Raw genomic sequence first — 13900 nt, forward strand, 5'->3', positions numbered from 1 at the left:
ATATACATAGCTACGTGTTGGCATCGGACAACTTACCTCAAGGGTCTGGAAAAATCTCATGTCGCCAAGTCGCTTGATTCTGAGGGTGATGTAGACTTTCAAAATTAGCACCTTTAGAATATGATATACACCACCATATGATACATTATTTAGAGTTATTTTTTAATGTTGATTCCTAAAATTCCAAAAATGAAGGCAATCTGACGTCTCTAAAAAAAGTATAATATCTCTTTTAAAATATTATGGTACAGTAACTAAATTTTGCATTAAGGATTTAATATCCATTTTAATTAAGAATCAAAACAATGTAACTTTAAGAAACTTAAATACACATGCGCGCAGGAAGGGGGGGTCCTGGGTGGGCCAGGCCCACCCTAGAAAAACCGACAGTTCTACGGAACTTTTAGTCTGGTATTAGCTCCCACTAACATTTTTTTTTAATATCGCTTGCTGAGAATTATAGGGCTGTAGGTATGTTTGATAATTTAATTAATTTTTTAATTAAAATTAATTTTTTAATTAAATTTAATTTTTTACAAAATTAAGATTTTTGCACGTCAAATATCTTTTAAACGGTTTGATAAACGAAAATGGTGTCCAAGACCTTTTTTGTAGAGCGTACAATTTCCTACAACAATATGTAAAGAAACCTGCTAAAAAGCCGATTTATAAAAACATGATTTTTGAAGTGAAAACTTCTTTAGTATCGTAGTGATTTGAAACAAGATGAAACGAAAACGCGACACGACTTCAACTTGTTATAACTTTTTTGTTTTAATAGATTGATGAGTGAAATTTGTACTGTAGATAGGTAATTAAATAAATTATAATTGTACAAAATTTCAATTAATTTCATATTCAAAATTCGGTGATAACGGTAAAAAGATGTTCTTTTCCAACACACGTTATATCTTTTGATCTATTGCACATACAAATTTGGTTTAACTTTAATACGCATGCTGATAACATAACCTTTTATTTGATATATCACACATAACGTTACGTGCTATACAAGTTACACAATCTTAAGTTGAAAAAAATTTAAAAATACCTCAAAACACCTGTGGAGATCTGTTGGCGATGACCAGCTATACCAGTGTAGGAAGTACCGTAATCTCAGTCTGGAAATTCGACATGGTTGACTTTAAAAAATTCTAACTTCTCTTGTAGACATCTTTAAAATAAGATTTAAACATCATTATACAAGGTGAAACAATAAGCTTTCACATGGTATAAAATTTTTTATAGGATGTCAAACAAAAAAATTGATTTAATAGCATGAGAACATAAAAAGAAATGTTTTTTTTGCTTTTGGGATGAAATTTCATCGAGTTTAAAAAATCTAGCTCTTTTTGTAGATGTCTCATAGGTCTGATCGATATATATATTTTGAGCTAAGAAAATAAGCTTTCAGATGGTATTAAATTTTTTATAGGTTGTTAGGGAAGCGTGAGAAGATAAAAATCGGTGTTTTTTTTGCTTTTTTTTTTTATGGAAATTGATCGAGTTCAAAAAATTCTAGCTCTTTTTGTAGATAGACCATAGACCTGATCGATATATATATAAAAAGCTTTCAGATGATATAAAATGTATATAGGTTGTCATATAAAAAATATGTACATATTTGAAGGTGATAGAATAAAAATAAGTAGATTTTTTCTATTTTTTTTCAAGAAAAATGATTATATAAGGTTTCACTTCTACCACGTGTAAATTGCACACATGATTTTTTTTTTAGTAGAAGGATAATATAACAAATGGAAAATTGCGAAGCGAAGGACCTTTCCATTAATACAAAGATTTCATATTTGGTGAGTTGAGTATATTCTAGAGATGTCTGGCAATCTATCGGAGTATAAAATCAAAAAATAAAATTAGATTTTTTGAACCAGCCTTGTGCTTATGTATATTTTTCTTAGTCAGCGATATGTATAAATACCCCGTTTATATGAGCAGTCTAAAAGGTCGGATTCAATAATTATCTTTTTCAATTTAGGCCGTGTGTGAATTGCGTTAAATAGTTAACAGCATGTAAAATTTTTGACACTATTGAGGTTAATACAAAATTTTCAGCTGTTAAAAATTTATTGGACTCTGGCACCTGGTTAAATTTGAGTTAAATTTTTTTTGCAGATGCTTTTTTTTTTTTTATTAAAAAGGAGTAGGTATCATGGCAGAAAAAAGGCAAACATTGCAGAATTTTTTGTTAATATTTATGCTTTTTTTAAATCATTAATTCTTTCGATTTGCAGAAAAAAAATATTTATCTACGTTAAAAATGTATCCAAATTCACACAGCTAAATTAAGCCAAAGATATTTTTTTATTCACCAGACATTCAAATGTCAAAAATGTATCCTCTGCTAAATATTTAACACACGGCCTTAGAGTCAGATAGTCACCCGCATACAACAACTTTTATTTACAAGTTTTTATTTTTATATGTACCTACACTTCTGGCTTAAGTTTCAAGAGCACCTTAAACAAAAAAATAAAGCAAATAAAATTGGGTAAGGTCAGTTTTTAAAGCCAATCGCTGTCATAAATTGCGACTGAATTCAACTTTTGTGTCTCTCAAAATAAAAGTGATGTAACTCCATCCAATTGCATTTCTATATAACAAGCTTTTAAAAAACGGAATACCATATTGCACTACACAATATTAAAAGAAAAACCAGTAACTATCAAAAATATATTGCGTATTTGGAGTTGATTCCTTTTTATATTGAAAGATATTAACAAAAATGCAGTTTTACGCCTGCAAAGTTTAATCAAAATCGTTAGAGCCGTTTTCCAGTTATTTGGTATTACTTGAAGAATTTGTATGGGGGTACACTTTCTAATTAAGGTAGAAAAAGAACAACAACAAAAAAAAAACAACTTTCAGAATTCTATAAAAATCATCTGTACCAAATTTGAAGAAAATCAGTCCACTGGTTTATGGCTGTGGAAATGTGTACAGATGGACGTACAGACGCACGGACAGAATTCCTAGATCCACTTTTTCTTAATTCTCCACCATCGTAATGTTGGTTTTGATTAACACCTCAAATGTTTTTTTTCGACACGAAACCAATACTTGCCTTATATAGACCTTGTAAAAAAAAATTGCACACTCATGGTTATGGCTTCAGGTCGATGATAACATCTGGCTCACCCTAGATAAAATCTCCAGCTACGCCCATGTAAATACACCGACACACGAAATAAATGAAAACTCCCTTATCAATACAATTTGTAAGAATCAGACTTTTTGAGAGTTTTTTTTGGTTGAAAATTGGCAAATTAGAACCAAAGACGAGAAATAAAGCTTGTAAAACTAGAAAAAAAAAAATGTATTCATGGCCAACTTCGAAATGCTCAATCTGCAATATAAGTGGAAGATTTTTTAATAACATAGAAAGTGCCGCTGAATCTTGATCTTTCGGTTTAAAGTTATTCCAATGGTGATTTCAAGTGATTTGTAATCACTTGAAATCAGAAAAATTTTGTTTTAATGCTATAGTAATTCCAATCGTAATCGAGTAATATCAATGGCATCCTTTGACTCCGACTATGCATAACAACTAAGTGTTCCGGTCTAAAACTATAGAAAATGTACTCCTTTTCTAATTGGTCTGCTATCGCTAGAAGCAGTGATTTGAACCAAGATTTCCTTAATCGATTGTTGTTCAACTCTGATCCTTTAATCATTTTTCTTAGAAATTCGTACCCGAAAAGAAAAATGCCATTTTCCAAGAGAAGGTGAGAAATCCTTCTTTTAGATAGTTTAGATCAGAATATTGGAAAACATATAAACATACCTAAAAAGAAGCAAATTAACAAAAGTCGCTCCTATTTCACAAATTGAAAAATAATTTTGGCAATGTTTTTGATGCAAAAACTCCAACTTGCTCCTTTTTTTACTTCCAAAGCATACTGGTTTACCAATTCTAGAAACAAAAACTTTGTATCATTTTTGTGAATTTAGTTCATTTTGTTTTCGAAAGAATAAATGGAATAGATCTACCATAAATAAATAATGAAGGTCTAAAAGACTATGGTGTCTAGCCGACACAATAAGAAACCACTCGCATCCTGCGTTCCAGATGAATAAAACCGCAATATTATTTTCTCGGATTTCATCAATCTCAAGGAGTTTGTTTTTAATAAAAATCCATAAACAATGTTAAAATCTGGCCATCATAAAGTCATCAAATTTATTCAAACTCATGCACCTTGCAACAACATCTTTACATAAATAAGCAAAACCAGACGAGGCATCAAATTGTTTTCCTATTTGGCCTTTCCGGTTTTTGTAAACATAACCAACATCAATATTCTCGAGACAAACGGAAACAACAACTAAAACACAAGTTAAACAAGCAAACATCAATCGGAAAGGGACATTGAGAGAGAGGTCCTTTCCATATTACACGCATACTCGATTCCGGTATCAAATATCTCTAATAACGAAGCGGGTGGTGTTTTTTTTATTTTAAGAGGCAGGTCGGCGGCATTATCAAAAGCAAGGAAATAAATGTAGTCTGGACTCTATTTTAAAGTCCTTCAACCCGGAACTGTAATTAGAATTCTAGTCAGTGTGAGACTATATTTTAACTCACGCATTTTCTAGTGATTCCAGGACATCGTCATATGAGGGAGGAATAATGTGCGTATGGGTGTTTTAGTGAACGACATCAAAAGTGCACTTCCGACAAATGGACACTTAAGAAATGCAATCGCCTATATTGCTGCCCTAAGGGCTGCTGATGTGATGCATGTTAAATGCATGTGCACGTTTTTTTTTCATGTTCTTAAAAAAAAAATGTTCTCAAGTGTTTAAAGGTGTTCGTAATTTGCCGGCAAATGCTGCTGAATGTTGTTGTTTTTTTTTTCTTGTTCAGTTGTAAGACTTTGTTCTGGGCCTCTTTTCTATGGAAATCAAGCGCATCGACTAAATTAATTGCTCACTGATTTACGAGATGGAGTAATGGAGGTATGGAAAAAATCAACAAAATCGAGGGCGATGGAGCGTGGTAAGTCTTAAGTGGACGTGTGTGTTAAGGTTGCTTGTTGTTTTTTTTTTTTAATTTTTTTTTTTTTGTTCAATATGATTGAGTCATTTCAAAATTTATAGGAGGTAGGTCGTCTAAGGCCACCGAGGAATAAACAAATTCGAGGCATGATGTTGTTCTATTTATGAATGCATTTTGAGGAAATCTCTGTTAGTTATGGAAATGTGTATGTTTATAACAAATTGTAAAGGCTTTTTTAATAAAAATTCTCGGTCACTTATGTAATAGACAAAACGGAAATGGGAACAATTTGTTAATTGTTTTAGGAACAAGTTAGCTCAATTTAAAATATAAAAAAAAAATAAATTAGGGAAGTGAAACTGTTTGGACATAACGAGGAATTTTATTTTTAGCTGAATAAAGATTTCTGGAAAAGTTTATTAAATTTCATATAAAGTCCACTCCCTCTAAGTCAAATTTTCAGGGCACACCAAAATCGGTTCAAATTAGAGAGAAATTCGAGTAAGAGGGATAAATATAATGCTTTTTCTTTCAAATTTTTTAATGAAAATGATGACAAAATTAGAGTTAAAGGGAAATTATATAATGTTGTTTAAATTTTGATGCAAAACAAATTTTTATATTCATTAGGAATCATTTCAAGCTCTTCTATAAATGAAGAAATCAAAAATACCTATTTTGACATCAAGATATTTCGTCTTCAGTTCAATAGATTATTTTCTTGAATGATTTAGTTTTAAAGATAAGCAATTTCTCAGTAAAATTTTATTTTGTCGCTTTTTTTTCTGTTTTCTACAGTGTTATTAATATGGGCGTGCAAATTAACGAGATACGAGATTATTTGCCACCATTTTTTTCGTTAATTTTATGTCGATTTTAGATCGTCAAAAATTTTAACGCCCTTACACTATTAACATCCACAAGAAAATAAAACAAACAAATGATAGAAAAACAATTAAAATTGAGGTAAAGTAAAAATCACATAATTTGGAAGTAAACAGGGGCGTACACTCCCTTGGGGCAAGCGGGGCGGCGCCCCGGGGCCCCCGACCGACCCTAGGGCCCCTACTGGAGACAATGCAGAGAAATAAACTGTTAGCATAAACTGAGTTTCGAAATAAATTAAAATGTATTTGAATCACTTCGGATACAAGGGGAAAAAATTATGTCATTCAGTGTAATGTACAATGCATTGGTAGCCACACAATATATATTCATTTAATAAAAAGGCTACCTCAGGGGCCCCAAAAAAATAAACTGCTTTTTTAAAAGAAAAATTATAATTTTATCTTAGGGCCCCCAAAAATATTACTTAAAAAATAATTGCAACCACAAATAATACATTAGGGGCCCCAAAAGCCTTTACTTCAGGGCGTCAAAAAAAAATTAAATTAAAAAAATTGTTTTTTAAATTAGGGTAAAAGCGGGTGAGATGGCATACCTTTTTTGTTTTTGTCATATTTTTCAAAGTAAACCACATTTCATATTTCTAACAATGCAAAAATGTTCTATATTCAATATCCAACGTATCGTTTGTTTTACAGAATTTTATATTTTAAATTTATATTTTTAAATTAATATAGAAAAAAAGTTTAAAAAAAACCATCTCCCCCTATAGGGTGGGTGAGATGGCGCATGAGTTTGTTTTAGGTTTCTATAGCCAAATTCATTGCAAAAATGGTTGAACGATGTGAAGGAGTCAAGCACCAATGCATGCTGTATAATAGATAGCAACTAGTCGTCTTTTTTATAAAATTTGAACTTGGCTTAATTACTTAAAAAAATATTTTGAGGGTGATATGGCACATGCTAAAACTATACTCAATTAAAAAATTCTAGTAGGGAATGCGCCATTTCACCCTCAAAAAACTGCGCCATCTCACCTTTTTGTGCATAACTTATATTCGTAAGCACCCATAAAAAGCAGATAGAACTAGAGCTCAGATTTCACACGCAATGCATAACTTATACTTTCTTGTATGTATTGGTGTATCAAGGGCATCTAAGATCCCAACAACTCACAAAATATCGGAACAAAAAAAAAGGGAGAAAAAAAAATTCGAAAAAAATCATCACATGATTTGCTTTGAAATTTTTTTTTATTTTTTGTATCACAGGTAAAGAGACGATTACTGGCTACTTCGATTTAAAATATTTAAAGAAACCTAAAAATATTTTTCTTACATTTTTAGAGCAATAAATGTAAAAGATATTTAAAGTGCGCCATCTCACCCGCCGCGCCATATCACCCGCTTTTACCCTAAATTACATTTGTTGATGGATTACTAAATATTTCCTTAGGAGCCCCAAAAAATATGACTTCGGGGCTCCAAAAGTATTATATGAAGGGTTCCAAAAAATAAGTTTTCAGGAACCCCGTTAGTTTAGAGGCAATCAAATATTAATTTGGGGGCCCCAAAATCTATTACTAAGGAGCCCAAAAATATTCATTAAATTTTCAGATGACATGACAAATATTATTTGAGGATCCTCAAAAGCTTTTACTTCAGTGGTTCAATACAATCAAATGGAAAATTAAATATCAATTCAGGGGCCCCAACATAAATATATCAGGGCCCAAAATAAAAATATTACGTTATTGGTGGCATTCCGAATATTACTTCAGAACAGAGGCACCAATACCTATTAATTCTTGGCTCCAAAAATATTATATTATATTTTAGGGGCCTCTAGGCACTTAATTTTGAGGCCCCAAAAATAATTTTTCAGGGGCCCCGAAAGAAATAAACTATGTTTGATGATCAAATGTAATGTGTACATATGTATTACTTCAGAACAGAGGCCCCAAGAACTATCAATTCTAAGCTAAAAAAAATTTATTTAAGGGGTCTCTAAATATTTAATTTAGGGGGCCCCTAGTACAAGTATTTACTTCTTTTATGATAGAAATTTTAAGTAAGTGGGTATATCAATGTGCATTACGAACTTATTAATACATTAAAATAAACCTAAAAATAAATAAGCCAACAAAAAAAATGTATGGCGTACATATACGTATTTGTTTTTTTTTTGTACCTAAGGGGCCCCAAAATTTATTCTTGCCCCGGGGCCCCGGTGACTCAACGTACGCCACTGGAAGTAAAATAACAGAAAAACGAAGTAAATTATGTGTAACTAAATTAACCAAAAACAAAGTTATAAAAAATTAAAGTTACAAACTAAAAAAGTAAAAAAAAAACGAAAAAAATTAAAATTTTTAAGTTTTGATCACTCTTTATCAAAATTATGAAAAAAATCTTCCGAGAAAATATTGTTCACCTTAAAATTCTCTACAACTCTGCTATAATTTTTTTTTGTATCGCTATAAATACAAAATACAGGGTGTCCCACAGTCCACAAACATGGATTCCTGAGGTCATTTTAAGTCGAAAAACTTAAGAGGTAATTTTCTCGTTTTCGTCCCGTTTTCGAGTTACCACGGTTTTTATGATTTTTTTCTCTTTTGTCCTTTAACTGGCCTTATCTTTGCCAAACTACGTTTGATTTAAAAAAAATAAGTTTTATTTCATAAAAAAGGCTACTGAATGTAATTAAAAAAAATAAACAAACTGAGTTTTTTTAATTACTTTCAGTAGCCTTTTTTATGAAATAAAACCTATTTTTTTTATGAAAATAAACTGGGGTTTAATAAAAAGCACAAAAAATTAATACTCATTAACGTGTTTTTTTGACTTAAATGATATGAAAGTGTAAAAAACAACTTAAAAAACGAAAAAAGTTGTGTTTGATGCAAAATTGTGGAGAAACGGTTGTCCGCAGAAAAAAAAGTTTTCAGACAAACTTAAACTGCAATAAATTCTTGATTGGTTGCAAAAAAAATCATTCAAATCAAACGTAGTTTGGCAAAGATAAGGCCAGTTAAAGGACAAAAGAGAAAAAATCATAAAAACCGTGGTAACTCGAGAACGGGACGAAAACGAGAAAATTACCTCTTAAGTTTTTCAACTTAAAATGACCTCAGGAATCCATGGTTTTCATTTGGGGCGGTGACTGTGGGACACCCTGTATATTTATATTTTTTTGTTAAAAAAGCCCTTTTTTTTGTGTTTTTTATGTATACTTTATTCTTAAATTTTTTTTTTTTAAATTTGGAATTTTATATGATAAGTTAGTATTTTATAGCCTTGTCTTACAAGAGAAAGTTCAAGACGTAAAATTTTTTTTATTTTTAAGTCTATTCATTTGGTAACAAAAAAGTGTTAAAAATTTTTGCATTTATAGCGATACAAAAAAAGTTGTATGGCAAAGTTGAAGAAAATTTTAAGGTAAACAATCTTTTCTATTAAGTTTTTTTTTTCATAATTTTGATAAAAAGTGCTCAAAACTTAAAAAATTTATTTTTTTTTCGTTTTTATACTTGTTTGGGATGTCACTTTTTTAATATTCAGAATATCGAAAAAAAATTTCTAACTTTAAAGACGCTAAATTTAAATGTCTACGTTTTTTGTACAGCCAACTTTTACCTAGGATGAACAAAAGTCGAGATATTTAATAAAAACTAAAATCCAAGATGGCGGCCACAAGGTGAATTTTACGATAATAATGAATGAGCATAAACAATTTGGGGGTGATACAAACTGCTGGGCCGTCCATATGAAAATCATAATTGCACTGGACTCTTTATGATCCTTTGCGTACAATATCATGTACAAATTGCAATTTTTTGTTGAACTGTTATTCCAGCAATTGCTATCCTAGAAACTCAAGAATTTATTTTTTAATGAAATCGTTTTATTTTTGTCTCATAACCCGTGTTTTATATTTATGTATATTTTTATTTCTACGAATTTTATTTCATAATCTATAACTGTTCCTATTTTCTAATTTTGTTTTGCGAAATTCTACAGAAAAACTGAGTTTTAAAAGTGTAGTGAGGAAAATACCTTATTTCGTGCTAAACTCGTAGAACCTGTTGACAATAAAGATATAGCTAGCAAAAAAAAAAAAAGAGCTAACTTCATATTTCCAAGAACTTATTATGAAATATAATTGTTTGTTCTTAATAATTCCGTTTTCTAAAAAAATACAATAAATTGCAATTAAACAAGCGATAATATTCGTGTATATACCCATTCAAATTCAAGCTTATTTGCAAAATTAATATATGCTTGTGCAAATTAATGTTAATTTCATTTTCTATCTTAATAAGTTCCGTACCAGGTTATTACTTGCGATATAGGTAGTATATATCAAGTTATGCATTCGTACAAAAAAAAACAGTTTAGATAGCATTTTCCATGACATTACGATGATGGAGAATGCCAAAAAAGTGGGTCCCGGAAGTCAGACAGACGGACTTCCGGGACCCACTTTTTTAGCACCCACTGTCTGTCTGTAAACGAAGCTACAGCTTAAACGGATGGACCGATGTATGTCAAACTTGGTATGTAGCATTATTTGGCGACTCTCCAGAGGGATTTTTGGAAATAATTTTTTTGGACCAAAAATAACGGTACTTGTCATATACCGATTTTAGTAAAATTGAAATTGCTCAAAAACGGCTCCAACGATTTTGTTTAAAAAATTCAAATGTAAGTTTTAAAACAAGGTCTATCTTCTAATAAAAAAAATTTGTTTGAAAATCATTATTAACGGTACCTGCCATAGAACCGTTTTTTTTTTTCAAAACCGATTATCTCCGAAAGTGCTTTTTCGATTTTAAGGAAACTTTTTGTGAAGAAGCATTTATATAATTTAAATATAAGCCAAAAACACAATTTCAAAAAAAAAAAATAATTTTTGGATTTTTAAAAAAATTTTGAAAATTCAAATTTTCGAAAATGGGACATCGAATTTTTTTGAAATTCTGTTTTTAGATGTTTATTAGTGATTTCTACAAAATGTCATAGGTACCAATTTTTCTTAAAAACTTTTTTTCCAAAAAATTTATTTTTTAAAAAACGGCTCCAACGATTTTGAATTTTTTTTTTCTAAAAATGCACCTTAATATATCAATCAAAGCTGCATACTTGTTTTTGGAGAGCAATTTTATTTCAGATTTTATTTTATTTAAAAAAAAAAACAAATTTTTTTTTGTACCTATATAGTAGGTACCTACATTTTCCAAATTTCTATATAAAAAGTCTTAAAAATTTAAGCAACTTGAACTCTAAGAGCAAGTTCGTGCGAACCAGTCGTGTATTTTATTTTTTTTTATTTTAATAAACAAAACTTCTGGTAATTGGTAACACTGGTCGGCAAAAAACAAAAAAAAAGTCGGGAGCAAGAACTCTGTCAGGTGATTTTAATTAATACGAGTGTGCTGAATTCAAAACTGTTTATAGATTTATTCCAGCACGTCTAGTTTTTGAGCTATGATCATCACTATTTTCGCTATAACCTCCCAAAAACTAATTTTGAATGAAATATTTTTTGACGTTTGATCTAAAATACATATATATTTTTCTATAATATTTTGCTTTTTTTTTATCCAAATCAAGAGTCGAAAACTGTAATTTACTTCAAATCTGCTTCAAAAAACCATATGTTACCTCAACCACCAAGATTTTGAGATATCACACACTTCTATATGAAATATCTTTTAGAAAAAATAATAAAAAAAAATGTACATATTTAAAAGAATAAAATATGGCTTTTGGAGATTGCATAAGTAGTTTTGAAAAAAAAAAATTAACTGTGATAAAATTCAACGCCAAAAGTACAAAAAAAAAACGTGTTTATTCAAATATTTTGAAAACGTGACGCACCAGTGAAATTTTGACTTCGGATTCGGAATCAGCACACAATCTCTTTTTTCGTTGCCAACCAGTGAATTAATATTGGAAACTAATGTCAATGGGAGTTGTGATTTGTCCTCTCCAGTTCAAAGTCATTACCCTAAATTTTTGACACATTAAAGGACAACATTTCACACGTTCCTTAGCAAATCTAATGAAACATCATTAAATAAAATTTCACACCAACATTTTCCAGTTATATTCTTTAAGCATTTTTAACGAAAAATCGCACACTTTTTTATATCAACATAACATCGCGTCAAAAATTTACAGTTTCAATAAAATTTTGAATTTTAACTATCAAAAGTAACTTCCAGTTAGCAAAGCGGTCCATCAAAAGCTTTTTTTGTCTTCATAGTGATTTGAGTCAGGTCATCAATGAGCTATAAAGAGCTCATTGATGAGCTCAACAAAAGAAATTCTTTTTCTCCTCCAAGACTCTGTTTCGTTTATTAATATTCCGACGGAAATGGTTGCATTAAAGAGTGGCAAAGAATTAAATGTGATTTCTTTTTTATGAAAATTGTATAAAAAGTTAATTACGACGGATACAATAAGTATCTGCGTCTAATGGAGGTCAATGGATTTGCATATTATAAAAAGACCGATTAATTGGAGCCACTTAAGATTCAAAGTTTTTTTTTTTTTTGCTTTTTTTGGTTTGGGCCCGGTTTGAATAAAGATCTATTAATGTGTCAGAATGGATTTTGTTTTTATCCAAAATAAAAGTGTCTAATGTACCAACCTATTAGATAAGATTACTGCAAACTGGTTTGTTTTGAAGCTTTGCTTTGGACATATAGGGTGTGGCGAACCACGCCAATCTACTACCTTTACCTACATACAAAGTTTTATATTTGATTTGAAGTGTGATTTTTAATTACACTTACACTGGTTTATATAAATGACATGTTAGAGCAGCTAACAGTCAAGCCACCAGACAGATTCAGCAGCTGTGGCCAATTTGTCTAAAAATATGCTAAGACATAAAACGATTAAACGAGATACTTTTGCTCTTGTATCTGACTGATTTATGGCACGATTATTGGCAGCCAATAAACTCTGTACTGATTCTGTCAATCTGGTTTTTTTGGTTTTTTAGTATTATTGGTTTTTTTTAGCTTAAGTTGAAGAATAAAAAGTCGTAAAAAGCTTATTATATGGACCTGGGATTAACTTAATTTCCCTCTATCATGACCCGAATAAACGACAAAGGCAACCCTTTATAAAACCAATAGACTGCAATAAATCAATCGAAACAAGATCATAAAATTAAAACTGGATCTAACATTTTTTTAGTGTAGATCAACACTTTACTTGTGTTAAATTGTTTTTTTTTTTTTTTATTTTTTAGTTTATTTTTAGATAGATTTTAGAGTTATTTTTTGATTTCGTCAAAAATACTTTCAGAACTTTGAAAAGACGAATAAAAAACAAAAAAAAAAACTAAAGAAGATACGTGACAAAGTTTTTTTTTTTGTCTAGTTTATTTGTCATGAAAGTGTTAGCTCGTTTATTGTAAAGCATCAATCATTTTGGATTAAAAAAGTCCACTTTGGCTATTAATTTAAAAAGAACGAAAATGTTCTTTGGAATAGAATTTTTTTTCTATTCAACTCGTAAGCCGATTGAATTTTTAATGATCTTCGTTTTTTTTGAATAGGTACGTGAGGCATGATTATTATTGTGGCAAGGGGTTTATTCATATGTATAGGTAGGTAGTATCTTGGGGTGAGAAATATTATGAATTATGTGATTGAGATTGGTTAAGCAATTATTTTATAAATGAGGTTTCGGAAAAGTTATTTTTAAACATTTATTTTCTAAAAGTAAAAAGTATCCTATATGGTTTTTTTTATAACAAAAAAACTTGGTTTTAAATTTTATATTTTCAAAAAAATAAAATAAAATAAAATAAAATAAAATAAAATAAAATAAAATAAAATAAAATAAAATAAAATAAAATAAAGCCAACATACTCTCTTTGGATCAATGGACTTAATTTGCTAAGATACATACATATTCATCTCTTCTCCACGAAGTATTGCTCCGCAGGGAAAGTGTAGTGAATGCCGATCTTAGAACGGGATTCCAAAGCCCTCGGCAAAAACTTTTATTTTCAAAT

This window comes from Episyrphus balteatus, chromosome 4 (genome assembly GCF_945859705.1).
Source record: "Episyrphus balteatus chromosome 4, idEpiBalt1.1, whole genome shotgun sequence".
Taxonomy (NCBI): Eukaryota; Metazoa; Arthropoda; class Insecta; order Diptera; family Syrphidae; genus Episyrphus; species Episyrphus balteatus.